The sequence below is a fragment of the Arachis ipaensis genome, chromosome B5 (assembly GCF_059453495.1).
Source record: "Arachis ipaensis isolate K30076 ecotype BB chromosome B5, ASM5945349v1, whole genome shotgun sequence".
NCBI lineage: Eukaryota > Viridiplantae > Streptophyta > Magnoliopsida > Fabales > Fabaceae > Arachis > Arachis ipaensis.
The window spans coordinates 33,365,651-33,392,609 of NC_142440.1; the positions used below are offsets into that span (position 1 = coordinate 33,365,651).

Here is a 26,959-nt window from a genome sequence, read left to right on the forward strand (position 1 = left end):
CCCACAACTTATCATAACGTTACACACTTACCGCTTCACCTTCTATATACACATATCACGTCTTAAAGAACTAACGCATCGCGTTACTACGTCTACAAGTCGCACGTGATATCAAAACAATTCTCGAGTCTACTCATAAGGATACAAGATTTAGGAATGAGAGATAAATGTCAACAATAATACTCATAGATTTGAGAGAGTGTATCCAATTTCCAGATAAACAAAGACGCTCAAGCAATGAAGTTTGCCAGAAATAAATCAATTGACAACTTCAAAGATAACCCTTAGATAAAAGAAATTCAATAGGTCCAATAAGAAGAATCAGCACATTAATTTGAACCAAATTCAAATTGGGTCGAAGAAGTATGAGGTTTACAGAAGAGAATATTTCAGACCCAAGACAAAGCTCACAGAACTCAAGAGCACGATTAAAGGTACTTCCGAATACATTGTTCATAAAGGAACCAAAACTTGCGGAAAAACCACTTCGCAGTCTAAAAGAAAGGTTAAGTAATAACATCCTCCAAGAGAGTAACAAAAGCATAATCGTGGCTTTACTCCAATACAATTTCATGTTGAAGTAAATCATGTAGAGTTTTAAAAACAAAATGCACACAAGTTTCGCCAAGAGCTAAAATATTTCCTCAAATATTTTAGAAAGATAATTAGGTGCACAACTTAACCAAAAGTAATTCATAAAACTCGGAAGAGAAATCAAATGCTTGTTCAAAAATTCCCAAAGCCCATATTCAAACAAGCGTGTATAACATAGCGGGGACAAAAGAGGAAGTTAAACTCTCTTTAGAAAAGAAGTTCCGAGGTAAAATTTTTGCTTACAATCTGATAAGGAGACAAGTGGTGCGTTACAAACGAACAGGTTTCCATTAAACAAGGAAACTTTTCAAAACCTCATTTAAAATAGCGCTTGCCAACTTTGAATTAACTTCGTCAAAATTGAACAATGGTTTCAATCTCAATCAAGCAACAGAAAATAAATTCCGTTAAAAACTTTTTACAAGAGAATTCAATACTTCTTTAAAAGATTCAAAGCAAGACTCCAAAAGTGTTCTTGAAATCACCTTCTCAGAAAGATATTCAAAAAAATTGGGAGGTACCAAAAAAAAGGAATCAAGCCATACTAGAAAGGATCTTAAATTAAAGTAGTTCAAACAAGAGCCACTAGACATGAAACATCAAACAAGTTTTAAATTGATCCAAAAGAATACAAAAGTCATAGAAAAAGACAACTCAATCATTTGTAATTTCTCAATGATAAATCTTTGACTAAAAACTCTTGTAGAGATAATGGGAGAATAAACAATGCACTAACTTGAAACGAATCAAACTGACTCATATACGAATGAGTTTCACAAAAAGAAAAAACCAAGATCAATGGCAATATTCACAAGATGTAAAAGATCAGTCAAAAACAAGGTCAAACATGACATTTATGGAGATGGAAGATTTAATAGAGAATTTAGTCCGTTCATAGGAAGAAAGCTATGAGTCCAACATTTTCAAAAGAACAACAATGGCATAAGCCATGTAGTATGCTAAATCAAACTCAAATCAAAATGAATTGAGTAAAGTTTATCAAACGAAACTCAACCGAGACAAAAGTGGTAAATCCTTTCTTTTCAAAATTTTGAAAAATATCCAAATACATAATCAAATGAAGACGTGCACTGGAGCTATAGTAGAATTACTAGAAAGTCAATTTACCTTTAAAATAAGTGCAGTTCCGTAAACCAGTAAAAGTACATGCGAGGTATTAGAGATAAATAGTTATTAAACTGTATAAGAAATCTTCAAAGATTCATATATAGATAAGTACATATCTAATCAACAGCAACTTTATAAAAATCTCAAAATTGGCTTTAATTCACTGTCAAATAAGAGGAACACTGAATTAACAATTTCTCTAAGAATGAACTCGGAACCCGGAGCTAAAATGCACAGTGCAGTAGGACAAGTTCAAAGTCATGTCAAAGGATACATGAATCAAGAAGAACTCAAACAGAGAAAGATAGATACAACAGGGAGTTCAACCAAGCATATGCACTTAAGATCAAACAAGAATGCATATGAACAGAGGAATAGATTTGAAAAGTCAAACTATTTTTCAAAGGATTAGCAAACAAGAACTTCAAATTAGGACATGAAAGAACAGGTCGACTCGAATAGAATTCAAGACACACAACTGAATATCCTCGAGAAATAGTTTTTAACGCTCCCAAAACCCGCGATTCACTTTACTCAAAACTCGTATTTCATCTATGATAACCCATCAGTGCTTTCATATACATAATTCACTAGTATTAAGCCGGCCAAACTTAATACCAAGAATTATGCAATGCAAGACTAACAGCGTTAAATCAATAGATCGTCATGTGCATAAAGCTCTAATTCTCGTCGTTCGACAAGACCTAATACATGACAAACACTCAGAGTATGCAATTGAAGCATAGTCAGTCCATTCCTCAGGCTCTGCAGGAAGAAATGCTCTGATACCATAATGTAACACCCTAACTACCAAAGCTCACGCTTCCGGCTGCGCGACTCTGATAGCTCGGACATTACGACGACTTTTATAATATTTAATACTAAAATATGAGCCTGTTTGAAACTTTAAACCGCAATACCGTTCCCAAAAATACTTTCATCCGATGACATACATCCATAAATACCATACAACTTATAAAACTCATAAAGAGTACATCCATATATATGTACAAATATATATATAAATAATATTACAAACATAATCCAATACAATCCCTATCCCTCTTACAGATTATGTCAAGAGAAAGGCGAGGATACAATAAACCATAACTAAAACAATATAGAGCATCACAACAACAATTAAATAAGCTCTGCGTAACTTCAGCGCCCATATCCTGAAAGGGGAAAAATGTAGGGGGGTGAGAACATCATCCTCGAAAGGGATCTCAGTAGAGGGTTTTTGGGAATTACTGTAATAGGATACGTGAGAATAACCGCACCAGTGATTTATAACCGTCTTATGCCTCTTTTCAAAAACAACGGTTTACAATAAAAGTAAAGTCGGAAATCTTTTCTAAAAGAGGAACCGTTCAATTCTCAAAAACTCAAAAAGCCTTTCAAAAAGGTTTAACCATGTTGAACCAAATTAGCATTTCATACTTTTCCAAACTAGAAACACAAAAATCGAAACCAACCATCGGTTCACCTCATTCCAACCACGGCCCTAGGCCCAAACAATCCAACCAGCAACCAATCACCACAGTCCAACAGAGTCCCAGTAGCAAACACAAATAGAAAGATGCAAGCACAAACAAACAGTTATTGTAAGTAGAACAATTAGCAATTAATCACATAGGCAAACCAAGTATAATATGCACACCCAAACAAAGTCACATAAATGCATATGATGCATGCCTGTCCCTAGTGGCTGATGATATCATCTGTCGGTTATAGAGCCAACCCGACAAGTCCTGGTAGCTAACCATTGGACTGTGCCTCTGTCGCGCATCCCCAACTCGAGTTATACTCATCATAAACTTGATCATAATCATGATCCATATCCATCACCCTCACTGGTGAATATTTACGGGGACGAGCTCATCCGGGGCTTTCACAGTGCCCGGCCACACTTACGACATAGGGTCAACAGAGTATCAAGTCTCAACCTGGAGCACGTGGTGGCTAGCCACTGCTACTACCCAGGGAAACTCGTATCTCAGATAGTGGAAGTGCAAAATCACAATTATCAATATCTCAGCATATATGCATTCATTCTCAGCCATGGATCAATATCCATCTTAGCCATCCGGCTCACGGTTCAATCCAGAACCAGCCAATATTGATAAATCATACACAGCCATTCCGGGTCACGGTTCAATCCAGAACCAGCCAATATTCATAAATCATACACAGCCATTCCGGCTCACGATAAAATAGCACTTCCACATTCAAAATCATCAAATTCATGAAATCGGCATTTAAGCCATAAATCACTTTCTCAATTCATTTCACTTTGAAATCAAGTTTCAACTCTTTTCAGCCTTAGCTTTAAAGATCTCATTTCTCAAATTATCTCAGGCTCATAAGCCAATTTTTTACTCAAGGAAAATTCTCTTTTTAAAATAAGCCACTCTCGCCTTCCTCTTTCCAAAACTTCCAAAACCATGGAAAGTTAAAGATCTCTTTGAGATATTCAAAATCACCCATCCAACAATGGGATTTTATAACAAACGTTCCTTGGCAGGGTCCCAAGTCCTTAGGGGAGGATAGCATAACTTATTTCGCCAAAATCATTAAAAATCATCAAGACCTTGGCTTTCCGATTTGAGTAATAAAATAGGGTCTAAGCCAAACTGAGTCACGTAATCATTTACTTCTTTCAAAGCTATTTCCTTTACTTAGGCAAAACCAACTTTAACCTCCATGATGAATTCTAAAACGTTTCAACTGTTCAAAATTATTTTAGTCTTGCAGAAATTCAGAATTCAAAGAGTACTTAAAACCTTTCTCAAAACATTTCAAAATGAAACTTGTCAATAGACATTCAGGTTCTTTCAAAGTCATTGAAACTTCTTTAATTGAAACCCCCAAGTCAAATTCAAAGACATAAACCCTTTTCACATTCGAATAGCTTTAAAACACAAGTTTCATCTAAATAACTTTCTTCTGAAAGAGATACAATGCCTTTTTTAAGAAGCAAGACTAAGTCACAATTTCCTCTTTAATAATTCATTTCAAAAGCATGAATTCTTCTTTCCTTGATAATTCAAGTAAAATAGTAGAAGTCTTTAACTCATCATTTTTCCAGACAACATTCCATAAAGACTCAGATTTTATAGAAATTTCGGCAGCACCTCCCCTAAAACTTGGACTTTGCCACCCGGTTCGGGTCCCTACTAAACCGTTTCACAATCCTTTTCAACAGCCCAAATTCCAAAATCAGTCCAAGGCAAGCCAAAATCCAATAGTCATCTCAATTCCATATTTCAAGAAAACCGTTTCAACATCAAATCATTATCAGCCGAATAAACTCATTTCTAAAGCTTTAAAGAAACGGTTCAGTAACAATCATTTATCAAAAACCAGATTATTTAAAGCCAGCTAGGCTAAACTCAAGAGTGGATTCTATTTTTCACATCATCAAAATAATTGACTCAATTCAAACCAATCCTCAACGGATTAAACTCATTTCAAATCTTTAAAGAATCGACTTCAAACATTACGTTTCACAAGCCACACAACGATTTAGCCAAAACAACATCCATAGTCATTCGAGTCAATCAAATAATACATAAGGCAGATACAATCACCAAATACACAATATCTCACATCAGTATCCATATGTAATAATTCCAATACATAAAACATAGTTTTTGGAAAGCGCCCCTACCTCAAAACGCAATTTCATAATCCAAGCGCCTCATAAGTTCTTTTCACCTCAACTCAAAATCAAAGACAGCTTCAAAGCACAGCCCCACACATTTTTGCAGCAGCATAAACAGCTCTAAATTACAACAAGCAACCTCAGTTACTAACTCTAGGAACATTAATACCATAAAGGCTTTAATACACGTACGGGACACTAACGTAAGGCTTTCGAAACATAATTTCTTACCGGAATAACAACACGAAGCAGCTACGGTTTCGGACTGGCCCTGGCACAGCTCTGGCGGCGGCCAGAAGCTCTGGTGGATCAACTATAAAAAACCACGCAGCATCAAAACCTTCTCGAAATTCCAAAAGAACTGAAATCAAACTTAAAACGCTTACTGGCAAAATTTTCCGGCGACAGCAGCAGGGTCTCAAGTGGCGGAAAAAGCTAGAAGCTCCGGTGTGATTCCGGCAGCCACAACCACTTCTCCGGCAACCATTCACGACAGGCGACGACCACAGCAACAGCTGGCTGGACGGCGACAGCTTCTGACGGCAATGGAAGCTCCGGCGGCACCAAGACCTCTCGCAGCAGACACGGAGGGGGTTTCACCTCGCTTCTCTTCGCAGCTGGCAAGGACGACTATCCAGCTCCGGCGACAGCGAGCTCGCGGTAGCAGCGGCGGTATGCAGGTGTGACGGTGGCGCACAAGGTAGCGCCTCTCTCTCTTCACCGCGAGCTCCCTCTTTGCACGATGCCTCCCTCTTGGTCTTTCACTCCCCTCTAGTCACGACATGAACGGCGGCAGTAGGGAGGGTTCGACGGACCCGAACAGCGTGGCGGCAGCGAGCTAGGCGGCTCCTTCCTCCCTTGCGCGCGCGCGTCCTCCCTTCTCCCCTGAACGGCACCGACGAGCAGAGGTGACGGATCCACGAACCAAGTGCCACTGGCGGCGCGGCCCTCTCTCTTACTGGTCTGTTTCTTCCTTCTTCGTGGGTGTTGGGGAAAGCAATGTGTGCCATGTGATGAGAGGTGCGGCTGGGGGTGCATGAGGGGGAGGAACGGCGATGAGCTAGGAAATGGGGAGCGTGGCGGTGATTCGATTTGAGAAAGGGGAGAAGGGTGTTACTGTTGGATTCAAGAGAAGCCGTGCATTGATTTGGTGAAAGGGAAGAGGAACCCAGCGGCTGATGGAGTTGGGTTAGGGAAGGGTTTCATTTTTCAAAAATTAGGGTTAAGGGCATTTCAGTAATTTCACTTAAAATAGGGATAATATAGTAATTGAAATCCAATTTAAATCCAAAACTATTTGTATATAGAAAAATACTATTTACTCATCACTTTTACAAATTATTTTCAACAAAATGCCCAAATCATATGATTAGAAATAATATACTTAATTTCTTCATTTTTCCAAAATAGCAATATCAATATATTAAAATATTGATTATTTAGTCCATATCATATAAAATCCTTATTATTTCATAACTATCAACTTTATAATTTAAATATAGAAAATAACCCAATAATTATAAAATTGGATAATAATCATAACTCGTCTCAAATCCAATAAATTAAAAATTGCCTTAATTATCTCTAATAAAATAATTTCTGAAATTAAGGCTATAAATAACTATATGATTTGAGACTTACTCATAAAAAGACTTTTCAAAGGTTTTGGGTCTTACAGAAAGGGGATTTGAGCCAACGACGTTCGCAAGAGGGGTAGAAGAGCACGCCTCCGTGCTGCATGAAACCACTGCCATCATTGTCCTCATCTGAGCCATCTCCATCGCTGCCATCTTCTACCACCATCGAGCTTGTTCGCAAATGGGAGAGAGAAAAGGGAGCTTTGTGGGAGCTCCGTCACTGCCCAGTTATCGCCGTCGCTGTGGGTTGCGTTGCCGAGCCTCTATCACTGAAAAACGGCGCTGTCGTTTCTGGGATCCACTGTTGGGTCGGCTTCGGAGTTGATGCTGCTTCGTTCTGCTATTACAGTAAGTGTATTTTATTCCGTACCCTCGCAGTTAGTGTTCGATTATAGCTTGCTAAAGAATTTGAGGTATTTGATGTTGTAGGGTTGAGTACCTTTAATTGCATGCGGCGCTGTGGCTATTGTAACACCCTAATTACCCTAAGCCTTACCTCATACCATAAAGTAAAGGTTAATCAAAGGTTATGACAATTCTAATGCTTATACAATAATATATATAGAAGGAAATAGTAATTATAGAAGCCCGATGAAGGAATAAGCTCAAAAACAGAGTTTCAAAAGCGCAAACGTTCATACGAAGCTAAAAGCAAGAAGGTACAAGGTATAGATACAAAATAATAAAATATACGTAGATATACGAGTATAATAATCATAAGATACTAGCCTCAGCCCACGGAGTTTAGGCCGGCTAGTTATATACAGACGTACAGAGTTTTGAAAGTTAAATCAGCATATACAATATATCTCTCTCAAAGTTGGCCTCTGGGGCAAATAAATACAAAAGTGAGAGTATTAAAAATAAAAGTAATCAAAAGATTCCAAAATGTGATAATCAAGATCCTTCGCTCTGTCACCATCTCACACTCACCGAGGTGGGTTATGACCTGCATTTGAAAAATAATAACAAAATATGGTATGAGAACCGGAGGTTCTCAGTATGGTAATAGTGCCCAATAATGTAAGATATAAGACTTCGGGACGCCAGAGGCAATGCTAGAGCTTCATATAAGTCATAAATATTCAAGCTTATAAAACAAGTAATTAAATCCTTAAACTGGCCAACTAACTTAGGAGATTTTTAAACTATCAGATACACTGCTGTCCCATAGCCTTCACCAGCCTAACCGTCATGCGATCACATTGCCACCACCTTCTGAACCTCCTCAATCCCAGTAGAAAACACAAGTAATAGCAATGTGATAAACTCCAATTTTGTGGTTTATCTTGTACTTAATTTAGGAGATTTTATCAACTTTTCTCACATTTATTCAATGAAATAGCATGGTTTTGTAATTCTCCTTAAATTTGTACTTAAGTATGAAAACATACTTTTTAGGCCTTAAATTTGCCAATTTTAATTCACTTTAATTTCATTCGATACCTTGATATGTTTGTTAAGTGATTTTAGGTTTATAAGGCAAAGATTGGATTGAAAGAATGAAGGAAAAGCATGCAAAGTGGGAGAACTCATGAAGAAATGAAGGAATCGCAAAGCTGTCAAGCTTGACATCTTCCTACTCAATCGATCATAACTTGAGCTACGAAGGTCCAAATGAGACGGTTTTAGTTGCGTTGGAAAGCTAACATCCGGGGCTTTAAAATGATATAAAATTTGCCATAGTTGCCTGGTTTTTAGGGATGTGTACGCATGTATCACGCATATGCATGGGTGGATTAGCGTGACTCACTAAAGGCAAATCGTGGCCTGTGATTTCTGAAGTATTTTGGGCCCAATTCAACTCATTTCTGATGCTATTGAACCCAAAGATTTAAGGGGTAATGAACCAAGTAGTCATAATAGAGTTTTCATCATGGAATTCTAGAGAGAGAAGCTCTCCCTTCTCTCTAGAATTTAGGGTAGTTTAGGTTTAATTTTCTTAAATCTAATTTTCAATTCTTGTTTTGATTTAGTCTTTTCTTTTAATTTCTTGTTATCACATCTTTGTTCTTCTAGTTTTACTTGTCATTTTCTTATTTTGCTCTCTTTAATGTTGATGAACCATTGTTGGATCTAATTTCCTTTTAATGCAATTTCATGTTTCTATATTTCTTTTATGTTGATCTTGCTTGCTATTATTGATTTCTTGCTTATGATAGTTATGGGTTTTGTTAATTCTTGCATTTTGTGATGTTTACTTTCCTTGCATCCTAGGTGTTTGATAAAATATTTTCACTAGTTTTTGAGTAGTTTCCTTTACTCTTGGCCTAAGCTAAGGGAATTAAGTGACCTTGAGTCATTGGGTCTTATTGAATTGGTGATTTGAGAACCCTTGGTGATCAATTTGATACCTATTGACACTAATCCACTACTAATTTAATTAGTAGATAGGTTGGGACTTATGGGTTGATGTGATCAAGCCTATTTGACGTACTTCAAGCTTAGGAATAGATATTACGTACTTAAAGCTTTTGGAGGTAGACTTAATAGGTTGGCCCCTCATAATTATCAATGTATGATTTGTCAACAAGGATGGTGATCTCAATTCCTATGCTTAGCCAAGAGTTGTTTGCCATTTCTTTATTAGTTCTTGTCATTTAATTTCTTGTCATTTACATTTTCTTTTCAATTTCCAAATCAAACCCCCCTTGCATCTTCATAGCCAATAATTAAATACTTCATTGCAATTCCTTGTGAGACGACCCGAGGTTTAAATACTTCGGTTAATTCTTATTGGGGTTTGTACTTGTGACAACTCAAATTTTTTATGTGAGAATTATTTGTTGGTTTGGAGCTATGCTTACAACGAAGTTCTTATTTCTATAAGAGAAATTCTAAACCATTAACTAATTATCTCATCATCACAATGCAAGTAAAACACAAGTATAATCATGTATAGCAAGTAATTCAAGAAACAATTAAGCATGTTATACAATTAAGCAAACAATGCAGGTCGGCAAAGCAAGCAAACGTATAGAATATGCACATGATGAATGTCTATCCTATTTGGTTGTGATATCACATTGTCGGTCCAACTGCCAACCTGACACATCTCCATGGAGATGTTGCCTTTCGATCACGTATATAGCTACGGGAACCCCCACGGATATAGTGCCAAGCACACTCTTGTCATCCGAAATAATACGAGCGGGATACTCTGCCACAGACTTCACATCTCAAAGTAAGCGGGATAAACCAACCGTCCTTACGCTGCCATCGTGACCTCGACAAGTGGGATTAACCATTTGTCCTTGCCAGGCGCATAGCATTCCAACATTCTCAGTATAAAACAATATCTCAGTGGGTTTCAGAAATCATTTTCAGTAAGGTCATCATTCCACTCCAAGTCCTAGACTCATCTCAAACATCATCAAATCCATAACTCCACAATTCATCATATCAATAGTCATTACAGTACTCTACCATCTCACTCAACTAATCCATATTCAGTACTCCAGAAGTCTAAGTCTCCATCTTCTAGATTCATATAAAAATTCTCTAAATTAAGTCACTAACTCATCCTTAGCAGTATTAAAGCCTAAGTACTAGATAGTATTCCTAAACAGTATTTAAAGAATGTTTAGAAAGCTAGAAAATCTTGAAAACGAGGGAAAAATGATTTTTCAGCAAAACAGGACATGTGCGTACGCATGCCCAAGTGTGCGTATGCACACTTCAGTTTTGGACTATCATGCGTACGCATACCATGAGTCGCATACGTGGGGTGCTGGGCAGAAACCATCACCCGCGTATGGTGCAGGAGGACGCGTATGCATTCCTTACTGTTGGCCCATCACGCGTATGCATTGCATAGGCCATGTACGCATGAGGGCCTGGCAGAGACGCACACCCGCGTATAGGGGTGCTCGCGTACGCATGCCATCCCGGATTTGCAAAATTCTGTAAAGTTACAGAAATCAGTTTTAAACACCAAACTTTAAACGTTCATAACTTCCTTTACAAAAATCCATTTTTATCAAACTTTATATCAATTTAAAGATATTTAAATAAACTTTAATTTAAAACAAATTTCAACCAATTTCGGAAACAAAAGCTCAAGTTATGATCCGTAAAAGTTTACCAAAAACTGGTTTTACAAAAAATGAGCTAGGTTCTCAAACTTCCAAAATTCACAATCAAACTAAATCAAAGCCTATTCAATTTTACCACAAAACACTACCAAATACTATAATCTACCTTTCCATCATAATCCAATCAATTCAACATCTACTTTAATCAAGTCATACACCACAAACTTAACAATTCCATAATTTCTACATCAAGATTCTAATACCAACAACTTTAACACAATCTCACTACTCATAAACATCACTTATCATACCTCAACATCAACAAATATCATAATTCATTATCATCATTTACCAACATCATCACAATCATCAAAATCGTCATACATTACAATTATCAACAATCAAATTTCAATCCTATCTTATAGTCCACTAGCCTAAGTGTCCAGAAATATTACATATTACATAGAGAAAACCAAAACCATACCTTGACCTATTTCTAATATGCTCTATACACCAAATTCTTGTTCAAACCAAGCCTCCAATCACAAGAGTTAGCTCCCAAGGTTCCAATTCTACAAGTTCAACCTCCAATTTGACTTTATACCAACAATATTTAATCTAAACCACATATATCACTATAATTAACCCCTAAACTCAAAATCTAAAAAATTCACAAGAAAGTTAGGGTTCTTACCCATAGTAGGACAGACATGCATCATACTGCATTTATTTACTTTTTTTTGGGTGTCCTTAAGTATTTTGGTTGCGTATTTGATGAATTCTATCCAACTGTTAATTGTGGTATTTGTTGTAACTATTTTCTTATTATGTTTACCTTGTATTGTTTGTGCCTGTGATTGATTTTGTTTTGAGACCAAGTGGAGATTTATTTATATATTGGGCCAAAGGTTGAGATTTTTTTATATATTGGGCCGGAGGCTGAGATTTGTTTATATATTGGATCGAGGCCGAGATTTATTTATATATTGGGTCGGATGCCAAGATTTGTTTGTATATTGGACCGTAGGCCGAGATTTGTTTGTATGTTGGGCCAGAGACCGAGAGTCGTTTATATGTTGGGTCGGAGGCCGTGACTTGATTTGGTATTAGACCGGAGGCCGTACTTGATTATATTATGGGATATTATTTGAGCTTTGAAATTATTATATTAAAGAAGAGAACTTTGAACCTTGAATGAGAAAATGTTGTGGTTTTGAAAAGGTTCATAAGACGAACAAAGATCTCTGTTTTCAAAATTCATTCTTCTTTTTATATATTCTCTTATGACAATTCTTAAACTCTCTACTGAGAACCTGCGAGGACGATGTTCTTACACCCCTACAAGCTTCTCTTTTGAGCATGAACGAGGAAGTTGATGAAGTTTTTGTTAAGTCCTTAGCTGTGTTGTTTCTGTTTCTATATATATTAGTCATAGTTTTTTCCTTGCCTATAATTGTGTAAGAGGGATAGGAGTTGTATATTTTGTAGTATATAATATTTATAAGTTACTTGTATAAGAATTTTGTATATATGTATATGCATGTTTGTAAGAAGGAAAAAGAACTTTCAATTTCTAAAAAAAAGATCTAGTATTCGAGTTAAAGGCTCCTATTTTAATATTAAGGATATAAAAGTCGTCGTAATATCCTCGCTATCAGAGTGGCGCAGTTGGAAGTATGACATACTGATAGTAAGGATGTTACAAAAGATCCACATAGCCAACATACCACTTTAGCGAAAAGATCGTAGAGTTAAAAGTCCCCATGAGGCAAGGGAACCAGGACCAAAAGCTCTTGTAGTCCAAGGGAGTCATCCAAAGTTAGTTGGTAGACATCTACAAATGGTCGATAAAAGTCAATTTGTACAATTTGGGTTTGTCCAGAAATTGATCAGGGTTTTGTAGGATAGGTCAGCAAGTGGTGTTCAATGATCAGCCAAGGTTATTCTACCAACATCGGCCAATGGTTTGTTAGTTGTTTGTGTTAGTCGAGGTCAGTCGGTAGTAGGTATAGGAAGGACAGTGGATTAATGGTTAGTCGTTAGATGTCGATTGTGGTAGACCAATAAAAGGTCAATGGTCATTAGGTCGTAGGGTTGTCTCTCTACCTATTAGTCACTGATCGGGCAGATGGTTGGTTGGTTAGTTAGGGTCGTTCGAGATAGGGTGTCAAACAATCGCTTAGTTAATTAGTTCGGGTCTTTTGTCAGTCGGTCAAATGACCATGCTAGTCACAGATAGTCAATTGGTAGATTGTCAGTCAATCGATGGGTCAACATGGGTTGGATAGCTAGCATCGATCACAAGAGTGCCCGTCAATCAATTTGGGTATGTTTGCAGTAAGTCAGCAGGTTAAGGTAGGTCAGTAAATGATTGATTAGGGAGCAACCTATGAACGGTCGAGGTCGATAGTCGTAAATTGGGTAAGTCAACAATTGTTTTTATTTAATATATAAATGTCAAATTGATATTTTTATTTAATATTATAAAATAGACACCAAAGATATTATAAAATAAAAAGAGAGATAAAGTAAGTAGAGGAAGTAGAGAAATATGAAAATGAAGTGATAAAAACTCAAAGATAAACAAAAAGACATGAATTAAAATTGAATAAAAAATATATATTGAAATTAAAATAGAAACAAAAAAGATAGGTTAAAATTGAATACAATAAAAATTTTTTATCCAATTTCTTGATGCAACAAGAAAGGGACTCCACAACTTAATCTATCCACACTATAGTTTGAGCATTGAATTGAAGGGACTTACTCAACCTTTTACCTAATTTCTCGATGTAACAAGAGATGGACTCTTTCAACCTCACTTGTCCACACCATGGTTTTATTATGAAATCAAAAAGTACTTAGGTACTCCTTTAATCTCTTTATATGACACTTATAATAGTTTATGACATATTTATAACATCTTATTATGTCAAAATAAGAAAAAAATATTAAGTCCACTAACACAAAGTCCAATCTAATAACTAAATAAACAAAATCAAAATATATAAAATTAACTTGAACATTCTAATATTTAATATATAATATAAACTAATAACTATTAAATAATACTTGCACTCTTTATATCCCAAACATTTGAATAACATATCAGGAAGGGAAGAGAATCATTTTAGTTGTAATAGAAGAATGTCATATAATACATTGTAGTTGTCAAATTAATAATATGTATTAGATTTCAATTTCAATTGTCATTAGAAAAAAATGCGATATGTTTGCATTGGCAAATTAGTAATAATATATAAGAGATAAAGTGGATGAAGAAGGAGAAAGAAATATAAAAAAAAAGGAAGAAGGAGAAGGAGAAACCTTTTTGACTATAAAAAGAAAGATTTTAATTTAATTATAATAAAAAAAGTATTATATAATATATTTTAATTATAAAATTAGTAATATATGTAATTTGAGTAATTATAACTGTAAATTAATATTTATGTTTGTTGTAATTAGTTAAAAAATTGTTAGATAGTTAAACAAAAATATTAGATAATTAGTGAATTAGTTATTATTATTATTTCTATAAGGGGCCTGCTACACATACAAGTAAAAAGGCCGTACAAGTTTTACAAGTTATCAGCCCAAACTTCATTAACACGCGCATTAACTCATTTTGAATGGAGCGTAACTACACGCGCCCCACTCAAACGGTTCCTCTTCGTCTTCTTCTTCTTCTTCTTCTCTTCTTCTTCTTCTTCGTCTTCGTCTTCTTCTTCTTCCTCTTCCTCTTCCTCTTCCTTTTCATTTTTTTTTTTCGATTTTCATGGTTTCTGAAATTCTTCTTCTTCTTCTTGCTGCACATTCTTCTTCCTCTTACTCTTCTTCTTCTCCTTTTCTTTCGTTTCTGCACGTTCTTCTTCCTCATTTTCCTCTTCTTCTTCTTCTTCTTCATTTACGTTTTTTCTCTCTGTTTTCTCTTTTTTTTTATTTTTCATGGTAAAATCATTTTTGAAGAAGAAGAAGCAGCAGAAGATGAGGAGGAGAAAGAGAAAGAGTTCTGAATTTTCTTAAATCCTTTGGGTGTATTCCTATAATCGTTTGGGTGAATTCTTGTAACCGTTTGAGTGTATTTTCTGTAATCCTTTGGGTGTATTTCTGTAATCATTTGGGTATATTTGAGTGATATCTGACTGATATCTTTGGGTGTATCTGACTCATATCTATGGGTGTATCTTACTGATATCTATGGGTGTATTTTTCATTTCAGAAAAAATGGCAAGTATTACAGAAATACACCCAAACAATTACATAAAATACACCCAAGAGATTACAGAAATACACCCAAACGATTACATAAAATACACCCAAGAGATTACAGAAATACACCCAAACGGTTACAGGAATTCACCCAAACGATTATAGAAATACACCCAAAAGATTACAGAAAATACACCCAAAGGATTTAAGAAATACACCCAAAATCATGCATAATTCAGAACTCTTTCTCTTTCTCCTCCTCATCTTCTGCTACTTCTTCTTCTTCAAAAACGATTTCAGAGCTTGATGTCAAAAAACAATAGAAATCGAGAATAACGAAAAAAGAAGAAGAAGAAGAAGAAGAAGAAGAAGAAGAAGAAGAAGGTGCAGCAAGAAGAAGAACGTGCAGAAGAAGAAGAAGAAGAAGAAGAAAAAGAAAAGAGGGTGCAATGAAGAAGAAGAAGAAGAAGAGGAAGAGGAAGAAGAAGAGGAAGAGGAAGAAGAACGTGCAGCAAGAAGAAGAAGAAGGTGCAATGAAAACGTGCCGTAACAGTATGTGGAGGAACTAACGTCAACGACGAAGAACAAACCAGTGAGAAAGGGGGAGAAAAGAACGATCGAAAAAGAAGGAGAAGAAGAAGGGATGTAGCGCGTGTAAGGAATGTAGCACTTGCAGCGAATTTTGGGATTAGAGTTTAATTGACTTGTAATACTTACAAGCCCTAATCGCTTGTACGCAGAGTTTTTCTCTTTCTATAAATACAATCATTAAGTATCTAATATTTTTATCTAACAATCTAACAACTTCCTAACTAATTATAGCAAATATAAATACCAACTTGCCGTGATAATTACTCAAGTTACAATATATAATGGATACATTTATATTGAAAAGTGAGCATTTTCACTCTTGTATTTCTATGATCACTTCTTAGATCATAATTTTTTTTATTTGTTTTTACTTAAGTATCTTTGGCGAGAATAGGTCAAGAAATCAAGAAAGAAGTTATTTTAGAGAAAAAAACTTTAAAAAAAAAGTTATCAAAGTAGTGTTACATAATCTATTTTAGAGTGAAAATAGAAGAATTAATTACTCTATAACAACATTTATTTTAACTATATTTTTTTAATTATACACAATTATTAATATAAATATTAATTTTATTGAATATTTATAAATTTAAAAAGAATAAAGTATATTTTTTATCTTTGAAGTTTAAAAGATTTTAAAATATTTTTAAGTTTTATTTTGTTCCAATTTCGTCCCAAAATTTTTTAATTTACATCAAATATAATCCTGACAGCTAAATTTTCAAAAAAAGTAGAACTAATCTAGCAATAACACATGAAAACTATATCTGATTTGCTTGTACTGATGGTTGTTATTGTAAAATTATTGTTGAATTGGTCCTAAAGTTTTTGAAAAATTAACCATCACGGGTATATTTGATACAAATAAAAAATTTCTAGGACAAAATTGAAATAGAATAAAATTTAGGGGTATTTTTGAAACTTTTAACAAACTTCAAATATATATATATATATTGCCCATTTAAAACATAGACAAAAATATCCTTTATTAATTGCAACATCTCACTACAAGAAATGCACTATGTACTATCAGATTTATCGTCAGATTTAGTGTCCATTAGCACCGGCTTTACTCACGGATTTAGCGACAGTTTTATGTGGGATTCATTATGCCAAATCATTACTAGTGGATAGCCTCTTCCGATGGTAAAGTTAACTGTAACATTTGGTGAGAAAACAAGGCAAATAGGCACCAAACGTAGTTTCGGATTTACCGTCGGAAAAATCTGACAGTAGCCAGCTTTAATGGAACATTGCATTTTGGTGATCCACACCGCATTACCATCGGAGATATCGGACAGTAAATCCAACAATAACCGTGCCCTAGATTCGAACCGTGAACTCTCTTCCCTTTCATTTTGAAATCTTCTCTCTCTCTCTCTCTCTCTCTCTCTCTCTCTCTCTCTCTCTCTCTCTCTCTCTCTCTCTCTCTCTCCCCCCGCCGCTGCATCAGCACTGCCGCCACAGATGGCTCTTGTCACTGCCTCCCTCCGTTGGAGCTGCACCTCTGCCCGTGAAAAAACTGCGCCGCCTGCTATGCCATCAGCCACCTCCTCCATTCCATGTAAATTGGCTTTTGTGCAATTAATGTTTCTATTTTGATGTGAAATTGGTTTTAATATATGTTTTAAAAATAAATTGAACAACGTTCTGTGAATTTGGGATTTAAAGATTAAATTATGTTGCTGTGAAATTGGGGTTTAGGATTTGGAATTGATTCTTGTGAAATTGGATTTAGGATTTGGAATTGATTACTTTGAAATTGAGTCTAGAGTTTGAAATTGATTACTATAAAATTGGGTTTACGGTTCAGATTTTGTTGCTTTAAAGTTTTGCATATTGCTTTTGCATTAAATTTATGAAAAATATTTCACAAATTTAATCACTATATATTGTGTATATTATATACAAAGTTTCTTTTTAAATATAAATAATTAGTTGTCATGTATTTATGTATAAGTATATATGTTATTTCACAGAATTTTTTAATAAAATAATTATTACAAAAATAATCAAAATTGATATATATATATATATATATATATATATTACATGAATTTAAGCATATTGATTGCGTTAGCTTGATTGTGTATTGTATTTATGCATGTTACATCTTATTGCTTTGGATTTGAATCATAAAGGCTACTTGTTTAATTGAGTTTAATTCTTATGAGATTAATTGAATTTTGACTGAGGTTGTGGATTGAAGTTGGTTGGATTTGTGGGAACCGTAAAGGTGAATATATGTCCAATTTTAGGGGAGGTTATGTCTAATTTTTTGGGGAGTTTTGTTGACTGATTTGTGTAGTATATCTGACGATTACTGTTAATAATATATTCTTTTTGCAGACATGACGACAGGTAACAGAAGTAGATCGAGTAGGTCTCGTAGTCGTGGTAGTGGTAGGGTTTCCACCTAATCCCCAGGGACTGCTCAATCATCTCCCTCTACCCCGACTACCCCATCGACCCCTGCGACGTCACAGCCAGGTCCAGCGGACCAGTAGTTCATCATGGTCCCGAACCCGAACTACGTGCCTCCTTCTGCTACGCTCCCTACAGATCCAACGACAGAGCCTGCGGTGGGGAATTCTGATAGTGCCCCCTGCAGGATGTCCCTCCACCACCACCCGTCATCTAGCTGAGGATTTGGCCCGATGGCATGCAGGCGTGAGTACAAACTGTTTTTTAATCTTAAGTTTATGTGTTTGTATGTGTGTGTTAATCTTAGGTTTTTTCTCTAATAGGCTTGCACTAAACAACAACTCTTGCGCACAGAAGATCTTCGAGGTGATTAAGTCCATGTACGACCACCCGTGGCAGACCTATATGAAGATCCCTGCTGAGACCAGAGAGTGATGGTTTCATAAGTGGGTTGTAAGAATCCAATAATGTTGAATTAATTAACTTTATTTGAACTGTGTTTTATTTCGACTAACTAATGTCGTTGAATCACTTTATGCAGTTGAAATTTATATGGGATAAGGATCATGATCTGATGATCAGGAAAATCTACGACCAACGGGCAGCTAAACGACTTTAATAGATAATGAGGGATGTTTGTCAGGGGCAATGATGCGTGAGCATCTTTCCTATATTTTCTTAGAAATTTAGATGTATATTTGTGGGGTTTTTATTAGGTTTTAATGTTTTAGACCTGTTTGAACACTACTTTGAGTTACTCTATTGTTTTGATTATTTCAGGTGAAGTTCAGACGAGTTTTACGGAGGTCGTGCAGAAGAAAAAGGAAGAAATTTGATGCTGCCAAGCTGGCGCTACATGCCACTGCCCAGCGTTTAGATTCACAAGCCTAGAAGTTCGTGCAAGCTCTCTGTTAAGCTAGCGCCAAACGCCACGACTCGGCATTTAGCGCTAGGAGCTTCATAAAGTGAGAGCAGGATGTACGCTAGTGGCACTAAATGCCAAGTAGTCCAAAATTGCCAAGGAAGCTCTCTGTCCAACAAACAGCTTGATGAATTCAGAAACTCAGCATATGAGAATGTCAAGCTCTATAAAGAGAAGACAAAGGTATGACATGATAAGAAGATAGTCACAAGAGCATTTGAGCCAGACCAGAAAGTCTTATTGTTCAATTCAAGGCTCAAGCTCTTTCTCGGAAAGATGAAGTCCTGGTAGTCAGGACCGTTTCTAGTAACTCGAGTGTCACTTTATGGTCATGTGGAGCTCTGGAAAGAGAACTCTGATAGGAGGTTCACTGTCAATGGCCAGAGGCTAAAGTACTATCTTGGAGGTGAGTTTGATCACCAGAGGTCTGCTCATCTGCTGACTTAGTAGAGTTGACCGTTAAACTAGTGACGTTAAAGAAGCGCTTGTTGGGAGGTAACCCAATCTTTAGTATCCTCTTATTTTACATTAATTTTGGTTTTAATTATATTATTATAATTATTTATGGTTTTTCTTCTTTTTACGTGTGTTTTGGTCATGTAAAGTGTTTAAAACAGGAACATGTGCAATCAGAAGGGAGTTCAGCACACTCTGGAGGAGATTTGCTCCAGGTGCCCCAACGTTAAACACCGCTACCTGGCGTTTAGCGCCGTGAGGCATGGCAATTAAGAAAAGGTCACTGTGAGGCTGGCACTAAACACCCCGAGTTGGCGTTTAGCACCGTGGTGCACGTATTTCAAGGAAGATCTACTGTGGAGGTGGCGCTAAACTTCAATCTTGGTGTTTAGTGCTGAAGTGCACACATTTCAAGGATTAGCCTCTGTGATGCTGGCGCTAAAAGCTGCAACATGTCGTTTAGCGCCAGGGACGGTACCAACATCTCCAAACTTTCTGCCAGTCACTACTATGCATGCTTACAACCCTCCTCTCTTCACTCAGTATGCGTATGCTATCAGCACTATCGGCGCTATCAAGAAAACAAAAATATGCCAACATGTTGAGAACTACAAGAAAATGAGCATCTGGCCATACTTTAAAATTTCTTTGCATTAACTCTATTGTCAAATGTTGGCAAAGAAAAAGACAAGCAAACCAATAATTTACCCTTGCCTTGTTTGAGAAATCTTAGCATGTTGACCTCTAACTGCAATTTGAAGCCACAAAAGAGTCACAGGTAAATTCTTAACTTCCTTGCATACATCACATGTTCTGTTTCTTTTAATGCTAAACCATTTAATTGCACATTGTTGGTGAGCTAGTGAAAGTTCACCTTTGCAACTACATTCCAATTTAAGCGTATCATTAACACCTTCTCCCAATTCTACAAACAACTTCTTCTTCAGGAATATCTTCACCATCATCCTAATTCTCAACTGAATAGGAACCCTCACAAGAACAAATTGGTTAGTAGAATTCACTTAAGGCAATTAAACATTGTAGTAAGGCTTTATTATAATACAAACATGTGAGGAAAGTGTTGGTATGTTACCACTATCACTAGAAGGAGATGTCAGTGATGTTAGTGTGGCAATTTTGTCATCCAATCTTGGTGTGGTTGGAATTATACGAAACATTCCACCTACACTTATGCTCCCTGCCTTGTTAAGTATTGGAAATGAATGAGAACGATGCATTCTTTATCCTGCAAAATAAAAAGACAAAACTAAGGATCAGATAAGAATCCAATGGTGGAAAAGTGTGCAAGCACATGTAGCACAAGTCTACTGCAAAAGCTGCAAATATAGTTACAATTGAAGCTAGATAAGCAGCATTCCCTCCATGTGTGGACCTTGAATTAGAGTGAGCAATCAGTGTTATAGGCAAGGGTACTGTGTTCTTCCCTCTAGGTATGATCAACTTTGTAAGTGACAACATCCTCAGAAGAAGAGACTTTTTTGGTGCCACCTTTGGTGAACCTTCCAATGCAAGAAACATAGCATTTTCAATTTGCTGTGAGCTTGTGCTCCTGATTTTTAAACTGAGTTTGGGAAGTAAAGTTTTAATAATTGGTGTATTCCTTGATGATGAAGTTTTACACAGAGCTTTATGCTATAGTCGTAAATCAAAGGTAGTGAGGTATTATGACCTCTAAAAACAAAAGTACATACGTATATTCGAAGGAAATATAGTTTAACTAGGAGCCTTGAAAGAAAAGCTAAACAAAACAAAAGCAAAAGATCGCATCACACTCAAAACGATAAAGGTAGAAAGCATAGATTATAGAAAATATATACAATCCAAAATTCAACAAAATAAGCATAAATCATGTTTCTCCAAAGTCAACCTCTAAGAGGGATACATAAGCTCATATACAAAAGTGGAGAATATATATATAAGGTAAGCACAAAAGGAAAACCCAAAAGAAATCTTTGTTCCCAGAGAGATCCAACACGCTCAACGAGGTGTGTTGCGTTCTGTATCTAAAAAATAGAGAATTTTCAAAACGGGTGAGAACCAAAAGGTTTCTAGTAGGGTAAAAGTTCTAAATAGAGACGATGTAAAATCACACGAACCCACTAGACAATCCTAAACTCCAACAAACATGATTCAAGCCTAGGGTTATACTAATCCAAAACAGGGAAATGTAAGCTAAGCCCTTCGTTAACTAATGTTCACTAATCCCAAGTTCTCTCTCAGCCTTTCTCCTTTCACTAATCTCAAGTTTTCTCTCAGCCTTTCTTTTTTCAATTCAATACCACAGAATTTCAGTATTGAATTCAGTAAGTATGCAGCAGAAACAAACACAAGTAATAAAGTGCAAACATAATCAAAAGCAACTACAGCATATATAGCAAATAGCAGTTAAGATAAAATATACACATAGGCAATCCAAGAAGGGGCGAAGCTAGATAAAATATTAGAAGGGGGCGAAAATATTTACACAATAAAATAAGACTAAAATAAATTTTAAGGGTGGGCTAAATTGAAATTTACATATAATTTACATGTAAAAAATTAAAATTAGCGGGTCATTGCCCCCCTTTTTTCTATGTAGCTCCGTCCCTGAATCCAAGTACAAGATGTACTATCAAACAATTTCACATACATGCACATGATGCATGCCTGTCCTACTGGCCATGAGCTCATGTGTCAGTTACACTGCCAGAACCTGACATATTCGGTAGCTAACCCGGACATTGTCTCTCTGATTGCACATCTCCAGGAGGCTTACAATCCAGGGTTTAGTGTCCTACCACCTTCTCCTAGAGACAAACATCAGGATGCTCAAATCCAAGGATACTGCCCTACCACCTTCCCTTGTGAGGTTGTGCCCCACCTTACAAAACAGAGAGAACTACGGAACAAGCGAGATCTACCACTGTCCTTGTCCTGGTATATCTCAGCTCAGTGCACAAGTGGGATTTACCACCGTCCTTGCCACATCCTTGCCAAGAGTAAGCATCAATTCAGTACACAAGCGGGTTATACTACTGACATTGCCAGAATATAAATCTCAGTTCAACACGTAAACAGGACTAATCCCAACCCTTGCCAATACAGTGAAATCAGACCATCTCTAGTCTTATCCTTCAAGTCTTTAATCATTTTTGCAATCATCAGGTTCATTAATCACAATCTTTCCTTAATTATCATTAACTTAGATTCCTCAATTCACCATCCCACTCAAACATATTAGTATAATCCACTCAATACACTCACACTCGTTCCAAAGCCTAGAACTAGTTTAGCAGACATTAAACAGGGGTTACAAAGGTGAAAAAGCAAATTAGATGATAAAAATAGTTAAAATCAACATTTTCTACAAAACAGGACAATCGTGCGTATGCACGAGTTCCCTTTTTCGCGTACGCGTGAAACACGCACAAAAAACATTCAATTTTGGAAATGCAGGTTGCGCGTACACATGCCTCGTGCATTCGCACAACTTTATTTTTGTGCGTGCGCATGAAACACGCATAAAACCATTTGACTTCTGTAACGCCCCTCATCCGTACGAATGGGTCGTGTGTACGCATGACCCCAGTTTTTTTTTTTTTGCAGAATTTAATTTTTAACCCTAAACTTTAAACGTGCATAAATTTTTCGTTAAAAATTATTTTTTATCTGTTCCTCAAACATCGTAAACTAAATAGGCCCACTTTACATTTAAGTAAGTTTCACAAAATTTAAGGTTCTGAGAACCAAGTTATGACCCATCAAAGTTGGTTAAAATTTTGCATTTTACCAATTTCTATACCATTACTCAACTCACCAAATTCTCAATCCAAATCAAACCAAAACCATACCAAAATCATCCTAAACAGTCTCAACATACATTTATCCATTCTTTACCCTTCTAACTTGTCAACGCTTAATAAATCAATTTAACCAAAAATGCAAAATTAAATGAAAATTGAAAACTAGGCAAGAATTCGAAGTTCCTTACCACAAGGCTTAAATGGAATTGAAGAGGAATCTGAGACGAATGCGTGGCCACAATGGCTCGTCAATTGAAGTTCCGGATTAGAAGTTAGGATCAATTGAAATTAAAGGTGAATAGTGTCAAGTTTCACTTCTCTTCTCTCTTAAGGCTGAGTGTGTTTGAGTGTATGAGATAGGAAAATGAGCTGAAGTGTGGCTGATGGGGGTGTTAGTGAGTGGGCTTTGGGCCCAAATGTGGCCTAAGTCCAAACTGTTAGTCTTTTTTGTCCAACTTTAAGTCAAAATTTTTAAAATAAATATTTTAATTTATATCCTAAATATTTTTACTTTCTCAAATTATAAATTTTAAATTATTAATCTTACTCGCTCATAATTAATTTATTAATTATAATTTAACCGGATTTTTCTGACTATAGAGAAAGCAGGGCTTGTACATGGTGAAAATGCCACTTTTTTTTGGAGGAAGAGTTAGAGGCATGTTTATCCTGATAAAATCTTCAATTGCTTTATCCACAGTGCTTATTGTTGGAATCTTCAACTTGAGAGTTCCTCAGTTATTTTAGATGATTTTGGACCCTAAAACCAAAATGAAAGATAAAACTAAAGGCCTAATGAATCAAACAACACATACAAAAGTTTTTGTACTGTTGAATGAAACATCATAGGAAACCTAAGAAGAGATAGTTTTGAGGTACCTTTTTTATTGTGCCGTCACCAATGTTGTTATCCATTCTGTCTTTAAGAGCTTCAGTTTCCATAATGCAATAGTTTAACTAATACACCAAAGGAAACAATAAAAGCAGCACAAGTAGTGCTTATTATGGTTCGGACGGGAATAATAGGGCAAAAAACGTTAATAAGCCAAGGCAGGAGGGAATTTACGTAATTCAGCCAAAATGAAAATCGTTTCACCAATGAGCCAAAGCATATTTATATATAATTCGAACCAGCCTGGTTCGAACTACACTTACACATAAATCGAATCAATTCGGTTCAAATTACTGACGAACACTCGATGAACATAATTCGAACCTACTTGGTTCGAACTACAAATGCCATTAATTCGAACCATGCTTGTTCGAATTATACCCTTTGAAAGCTTCCCAAGTAATTCGAACCAACTTGGTTCGAATTACTCTAAATTTGACCCCAATAGTAATTCGAGTAAAGCTGGTTCGAATTATGTGAATTTCGACTATATAAGGAGTTCGAATCAGCCTCATTCGAACCATTGTTCCATTCCCCTACCCCACCAAATCTCAGAGAAAACGATCCAGATTCGATCCGACAAAGAACTGAACGGAATACTCAGCCGATGGGGGACGATCCGGCAAGGTTATATCGGTTGGACGGAGTTGCTCATATAGCCGGGGTCATCAACGACGAGGTTAGTACATAAAAAACTTCGTGCTAGCGGTATATGTGAGTTAGTGGTTTTGCATGCGGTTTCAGTGGCGGTTTATGTTGGCGGTTAATCGTAGTGGTATTGCTAGTGGTTTAGTTGAGAGGTTTTCCATGCGGGTTAGATGGTGGTTTAGTTGGTGGTTTATGTTAGTGGTTTATGTTAGTGGTTTATGTTAGTTGTTTTATGTTACCTGTTTTATGTTAGTGGTTTATGTTGGTTGTTTTATGTTGGTGGTTTAGTTGGTGGTTTATGTTAGTTGTTTTATGTTAGTGGTTTATGTTAGTTGTTTTATGTTAGCTGTTTTATGTTAGTGGTTTATGTTAGTTGTTTTATGTTAGCGGTTTAGTTGTGTGGTATATGATAGTTGTTTTGCATGTGGTTCTCGTTAATGGATTTTTATGCGGTTTATAATAGTGGTTTGTTGATGTGCTTTTGTTGCCGGTTTAGGTTAGTTGTTTTTAGGCATGGTTTTGTTAGTACTTTTGTATGCTGTTTTGTTGATGATTTACCTTGGCGGTTTATTTTGGTGGTATTGGAAGTGGTTGACCATGTGCTTTTGTAAGCGGTTCGTGATAGTGGTTTTGCATGTGGTTGAGATTAGTGGATTTCTTTGAGGTTTATGTTAGCGGTTTGAGCATGTGGTTTTCAATGTGGTTGGATATATTGGTTTTGCATGTAGATTATGTACTCGGTTTCCTTTAGTGGTTTATCGTGTTGGTTATTTTTGTCATTGGTTATCAAGCTGGTTCTAACAATGCGGTGCATGTAATGCGCAGCCACAGCGATGCATCAGGAGAATGCAGCGGCAGCAGGGCATGCGACTCAATGAGAGATACGTTCCGTACCTGCAGATGGCCGGATTATACCATCTTGTGAGGCTGAACGATAGATGGTTCCGGTTAGATGAGGCCCTTGTCAGTGCCTTCGTCGAGCGATGGCGTCCGGAGACGCACACGTTCCATATGCCATTCGGAGAGTGCACGATCACACTTCAGGACGTGGCGTACCAGTTGGGGTTGCCAGTGGATGGGCGTTATGTGAGCGGCTGCCTTTCAGATTTTCAGATATACATCCAGGGTGGCCGTCCAGCTTGGGTGTGGTTCCAGGAGTTGCTTGGAGTGATTCCTCCTCCCAGCCAGGTTCAGAAGTACGTAGTATACTGCAGCTGGTTCCAGGAGACTTTTGGAGAGTGCCCCAAGGGAGCCGATGAGGAGATTGTGCGGCGATTTGCTCGTGCCTACATCATGATGTTGTTGGGTACGCAGCTGTTTGCTGACAAGTCCGGCAACCGCATTCACATCAGATGGATTCCCTACGTAGCTAGGCTTGAGGAGATGGGTACCTACAGCTGGGGGTCTGCCCCGGATGAGGAGGAGGATGAGATCGAGGACGAGGAGCCGCTTATTCGCAGAGGTCATAGGACACGGGTACCCCGTCATTGCTTTACGGGATCGCATCTGTTTAGATGATTCATGTATCATGTTGTTGTTTCTTCATGTTCATTAATGTATGTTAGCCATGTTTACTTTTGTTGTTATTTTAGCCATGTTTGCTTTTGTTGTTTGTTCATCATATTGTACTTTGAAAACGGGTGTTTAATGGTTATATCAGTGACTATCATAGTCTTCGCATCGTCTATCAATGTAATATGTAGATTAATTTATTGAACTTTGCATTCAGCAGACTTTTAGAAAGACTCAAAGTGAAACTTAACATATTCATTAATTAAAGCAGCATGCACAATACAACGCACAAACATCAAAAAATTACATGACTTCTCAACTACAACTTTAGAAAGCGAAACTTAAATAAAATAAGTACCAACACTAAGAATACAGCTACTAATGGCCCCCTGTGTGAGACGATTCTCTGAGCTGTGGGCAACTCCGACGTGTGTGTCCGGGT

General features: G+C 36.6%; 1 pseudogene; it reads right to left on the reverse strand.

Annotated features, from left to right (window-relative positions):
* Nucleotides 1-20,121: 20,121 nt before the first annotated feature.
* Nucleotides 20,122-26,493, reverse strand: LOC148563791 (uncharacterized; annotated as a pseudogene).
* Between the last annotated feature and the right edge of the window lie 466 nt (nt 26,494-26,959).